This window comes from Crocodylus siamensis, chromosome 7, assembly GCF_052110815.1.
Source record: "Crocodylus siamensis isolate JL-2025a chromosome 7, ASM5211081v1, whole genome shotgun sequence".
In the NCBI taxonomy this organism is placed as follows: Eukaryota; Metazoa; Chordata; order Crocodylia; family Crocodylidae; genus Crocodylus; species Crocodylus siamensis.
This window is the reverse complement of record NC_143401.1, coordinates 83,634,567-83,640,424: the sequence shown is the minus strand read 5'-3', so window position 1 is coordinate 83,640,424 and position 5,858 is coordinate 83,634,567. Positions and strand designations below refer to the sequence as shown.

The 5,858-nt window shown below is 48.0% G+C and overlaps 1 pseudogene; it reads left to right on the top strand.

The window, feature by feature from the left end:
* Positions 1 to 1,246: 1,246 nt before the first annotated feature.
* On the top strand, positions 1,247 to 1,375 carry LOC149860056 (U2 spliceosomal RNA; annotated as a pseudogene).
* The last annotated feature ends 4,483 nt before the right edge of the window (positions 1,376 to 5,858 follow it).

The following is a 5,858-nucleotide window of genomic DNA, read 5'->3' as shown; positions in this document are numbered from 1 at the left end:
AAGCAATCAGTTGATGGGTCCCCAGTGGCCTCCCCTATTCAGGGAGGCTTATAGTTCCCCATGATTGGCCTAGTCCCATAACTTTTCTATGGCACATCAAATAGGCCTGTGTCCAGCAGGGTGAATATGGGGCTGTCTTCATGTCACTCCTTCATTCGCATCTCCGAGCAGAGTTTCACCGGTCAGTGTCCACAGGTTCCCTCCAGAGTGGGGAAATGGGTGACCTGAAGGAAGAGCTAGCAGGAGTATGGAACCAGAAGAGGCATTCTCATTCTTCCTGAGAAATTAGGGCAATTAACTAGTTACCTTACATGCCTGTATATAAAGGCACAGAGCCTGGGAAAAAAGGAGGAAGAATTGAAAGTCCTTGCTCAGTTGTGGAACTATGACATGATTGGAATAACAGAGACTTGGTGGGATCGCTTGCATGACTGGAGCACCATCATGGATGGGTACAAACTGTTCAGGAAGGACAGGTGGGAGAGAAGAGGAGGAAGAGGAGTTGCACTTTCTGTAAAAGAGTCATATGATTGCTCAGAGTGCCAGTATGAAACTGGAGATATGCCTGTTGAAACTCTCTGGTTTAGGGTCAGAGGAGAGAGCAACAAGGGTGATGTCATTGGTGGGAGTCTGCTATACACCACCAGACCAGGAGGAAGTGGTGGATAAGGCTTTCTTCAAGCATCTAGCTGAAGTTTCCCAATTGCAGGCCCTGGTTCTCATGGGAGAGTTGAATCACCCTGAGGTCTGCTGGGAGAGCAATAAGCATTGTGAAGGCAATCCAGGACATTTTTTAAGAGTGTCAGGGATAACTTCTGGTGCAAGTATTGGAGCATTGAACTAGAAGCCATGCTCTTCTTGATCTGCTGCTCACAAACAGGGAAGAATTGGTGAGGAATGTACTAGTAGATGGCAGCTTGGGCAGCAGTGACCACAAGATGACTGAGGATCCTGAGGAAAGAAAGAATGGAGAGAAGCAGAGTAAGGACCCTGGACTTCAGAAAAGCAGACTTCGACTAGCTCAGGAAACTCATGGGCAGGATCCCCTGGCAAACTAGTCTGAGTGGGAGAGGAGTTTAGGAGAGCTGGCTGTACTTTAAAGATGACTTACTGAGAGTACAGGAACAAACCATCCTGATGCGCAGGAAGACCAGCAAGTATGGCAGAAAACCAGCTTGGCTTATACTTACCTGGCAGGGGAAGCAGCGTGACCACGTAGGCGAGCTCCCCAGGGTAATTGTCTCTGATATGTCCTCCGTAGGAGGTCTATATTGAGTAGATTCTTTTTGGTATTGGGTGGTGGAACTGGAGCGTGCTCCATCCACTCCATGCATTGACCTGGTATTGCAGTGCTTCCAGGACCGGTGCAAAAAAACAGAAAAAAAAAAAAAACTCTTCAGGAAACTAAATCACAAAAAGGAAGCTTATAAGAAGTGGAAACTTGGACAAACAACTATGGAAGACTAGAAGAGTATTGCTTGGGCACAGACATGCAGGGATGAAATCTGGAAGACCAAAGCACACTTGGAGTAGCAGCTAGCAGGGGGTGTGAAGGGTAACAAGAGGGGATTCTACAAGTATGTCAGCAACAAGAAGAAGATCAGGGAAAGTGTGGGTCCCTTACTGAATAGGTATAGCAACCTAGTGACAGAGGATGCAGGAAAAAAAAAAAGTGCTCAATGCCTTTTTCATCTCAGTCTTCACAGGCAAATTCAGCTCCCAGACTACTGCACCTGGCAGCACAGTTTGGGAAGGAGGTGAGCAGACAATAGTGGCAAAATAACAGGTAGGGACTATTAAGAAAAGCTGGATGTGTACAAGTCTGTGGGGTTGGATAGGGTGCACTCAAAGGTGTTGAGGAAGTTGGCTGATGTGATTGCAGAGCCACTGGCCATCATCTTTGAAAACTCATGGCTATCAGGAGAGGTCCTGCATGATTGGAAAAGGGAAAACTTAGTCCCATATTTAAGACAGGGACAAAGGAGAATCCAAGGAACTACAGACCAGTCAGCCTCACCTCAGTCCCTGGAAAAATCATAGAGCAGATCCTCAAGGAATCTGTTTCTAAGCACTTGGAAAAGAAGGTGATTAAGAACAGTCAGCATGGATTCACCAGGGGCAAGTCATGCCTTACCAACCTGATTTCCTTTTATGATGAGATGACTGGCTCTGGATGTGGGGAGACTGGTGGATGCTGTATACCTTGATTTTTTCTGATACGGTCTCCCACAACATTCTCGCAGCCAAGCTACGGAAGTATGGAATGGATGAATGGCCTGTGAGGTGGATAGAAAACTGGCTGGAACATTGGGCTCAGAGGGTAGTAATCAATGGCTCACTGTTTAGCTGACAGCCAGTATCAATTGGAGTACCCCAAGGGTCGGTCCTGGGGCCAGTTTTGTTCAGTGTCTTCATCAATAAGCTGCAAGATGTCATAGAGTGCACCCTCAGCAAGTTTGAAGATGACATCAAGCTGGGGGGAGTAGTAGATGCACTGGAGGGAAGGGCTAGGATTCAGAGTGACCTAGACAAATTGGAGGATTGGGTTGTAACAGGGCACCATCCCCAGGGCAGCCAGAAACCCCTGGAGGCACCCCAGGTCTCCCATATTCTGACTCACTTCTGGGAACAATCTCCCCTTCATTCACGTGCTACGTCTTGATGTTTCTTTTGATTCTCAAAGGGAAGCTGTCTCAGGGCTTCCCAAATCTGGTCTTTGCTTCAAAAGGAGGTAGGGGGGTCCTGCCTTAAGGGCTAATTGCATAGCTCCATACCATCCCTGCACTGCGCCCCATGCCTCGCAGATGTTACTGTTATCACTGTTGGGGCTTCAACCTCCCCAGCCTCCACTCCTTTACTTTATCTAGATCATCGAGCCTAGACCCATGCATCGGGCATAGCTTTGAGGCTTTAGCTCACATTTACACTGGGCCCTTGGCCCCGGTCTGCTGGGCTCCAGACCTGTACGCGGCTGCCACCTCTCTGCCCATTGCTGGCTCAATAACTGCTTGAGCCTTGAGCCTGTCCCTGGCAGGGGTCATTGCTATCACGTACCACTCAGGCACTGAGACCTCCACAAACCTCCCCTTACAGTCCCAACCTAAACTACTGGTTTAAATTATAAGATGAATGTTAAGCCCGTGGACTATAACAAAGAAGAAAAATAATAGAGGCAGAATTCTTGCTTACTCCCACGTCTCTTTCTCTCCAGGTCACTCTGTCCTGTGCCCTGGCCTGTAGAGCTGTTTTCTTCCAGTTTTCTGGCCATTTATTTCTCCCAGTTAGCTCAACCCATAGTAGTGGGCTGAGCTCTCTCCTGGTCATGTGATAGGCCACAGTCAGCTGACCAGCCTGCGGGGCTACCCTTTAACCCCTGCTCTGCTGGCAGGCTTTTCTCTGAAGACTCTATCCTTAAAGGGGCTGCCCTGCTTTCTAGTAACAGGGCTAGGGTTCCCTGTTACATGGGCCAAAAGGAATCTCATGAGGTTGAACAAGGACAAATGCAAAGTTTTTCACTAAGGGTGCAACATGGGATGAATCCCATGCACCAGTACAGGCTGGGTGCTGACTAGCTAGGCAGCAGTCTCAAGCTGCAACAAGGGAAGTTTAATGTAGATATTAGGGAGAATTTTCTCACTAGGAAGGCAGTAAGGCACTGGAAAAGGTTACCCAGAGAGGTTGTGGAATTTGCACCCTGGGAGGTTTTTAAGACCTGGCTACACAAAACCTTGGCTGGGATGACCTAGTTGGGGGTAGTCCTGCTTTGATCAGGGGCAAATGACCTCCTGGGGCCCCCTTCCAACCCTATGATTCTATGACTCATTCAGGGGGCAGGGGACCCTGGCTGGTGTGCTCTGCTCAGTGTCCCCTTCTGGATCTTTTGTTATTAACCTATGACCTCACTCCTGTCCCTGGTTTCTTTTTTGTTGTCCTGACCTACATAATCAGTTGGTGTATCCTCAGTGACCTCCTTTATTAAGGAAGGCTTCTAGTTTTTTGTGATGGGCAGAAGCCCATGATCTATAGCACATCAAATAGGCCTGTCTCTGACAGTGGCAGAATTGGAAGCTGTGCAGGGAAAGCATTGAACCATGTATTTTTAGAGTGACCAGTCTCCTATTCAGTACCTTCCCTGGTACAGTGAAGCTGAACAATCATAACCTAGAAAAAATACCCAGCCCATAAGCAGAATGATTCACTGTAACAAGTGTTGATACAAAAACTGATTGTGGATGTAATTTGTTTAGCAATGCATTCATTCCTCATGTTCTGAATGTGGAATACTTAGTGTGTGCCTCCTTTATCTCTCTCTTTTTTCCTCTTCTGTAGCTAACAAACATGACTGCTATAAGGGATTACCAAGGGAAACAATCATCGGAGTCTATTATATTATTGTGGAGGTTTGGGAACGATGGTGAGCTTCACTATTGTATTAACTTTTGAATATGTTTGATTGGATATTGTCAACTCTCCCTTTTCACATCTTTCATTCATACTTCATGGAAAAGGACTAAACCTGAGAAGGGGCAGGTGAAATGATTTTAGTTCTAGGGGAAGAATCTGTACCTCCTGCAGTGCAACAGAAGCTCCTGTTGGTTGAGCAAAAACTGGTGAAGTTCAGGTGCAGATCTCTGTGGATTAGATGCAAGATATTTTGGGATCCAGGTTTTGAAGTTCAGATGCAAATGTTTGTGGGTTTACTGTCACAGACTGAGATCCCCAGGGGTGGCCGTGATGCCGCTGGTGGCTCTGTGACCATGGGCACGTCTGCCCTGAGGACACCTTTTTATTTTGCCTACCATGTCTTTGATGGAAAAATAACTCGGGAGGCTGCCCACGAGCCTTCACTTAGTCTTGGTTTGCTGCACCTTACTCAAGCTCTCTGTTCTGTAGGCTCTTTGCCAGGCCTCTCTTCAGTATGGTGCTTCACAAAACACCTCAGGCCTTATGGGCCAATTGTGTGGCTCCAACCACCCTTTTACCATGCCCAATGCTTTGCAGGTGTTACATTGCTGTTGTGCTCTGTGGGGGCCTTGGCCTGCTCAGACTCCACCCCTTTGACGTAGCTAGGCCTTCTAGCCTAGACCCAGTGTGTTGGGCCCAGCTTTGAGGCACTAGCCCACAAACTCTTCTTATTACTGGGCCTCTGGCCCTTGCAGCTCATGCCCCTCTTGTGCTGGGCTCTCCTAACCCTTGCAGCTCACGCCCCTCTGGTGCTGGGGCTGTACACCATTGTGTGCCTCCTAAGGAGGCCTCCTCCTCCCCTAGTAGCCTGTTTATGGTCCACTAGTACAAACACTAACAGAAATATAAGGCCCTGGGCTACAACATAACATTGATAATAATAAAGGCATCTCTTTGCCTCTTTAAAAGGGCCACTGCCCCCCCCCCCCCGCCTTGAATACCAGCCCCTTTTATCTCTGGGCACCTTGTGAGCCCCTAGAGTCTTACTGCATTTGGAAGTAGCAAAACAGGCAGCCAGATGCATGGGGTTACTCTCTTGTGCAGGAGCACCTTCCCCTGGCAGTTGCCAAAGAGAGAGTAACCCCCAGCCAGCCTCAGCCCTGAGCTTATATGTGCCCTGGGCTCTGACTCCTTCCCGTCAGCTGACTGCCTGCTGGTGGCAGCTAATTACCTTGTTAGTCTGTTACTCAGGCAACCTGCAGCTGTGGGGCTCTGTGTAACCTGCCAGGCTTCTCTGCTAAGCTGTTTCTGGTCTTAAAGTCACAGGTACCCCTAGGTGCCCTGCAACAGTTAGATGCAAGATATTTTGGGATCCAGGAGAAAAAGAATTACGTTCAGAAGTATGAAAATCTAGAGCAATATTAACTGCCATAATTACTTTGACACTATGAGCT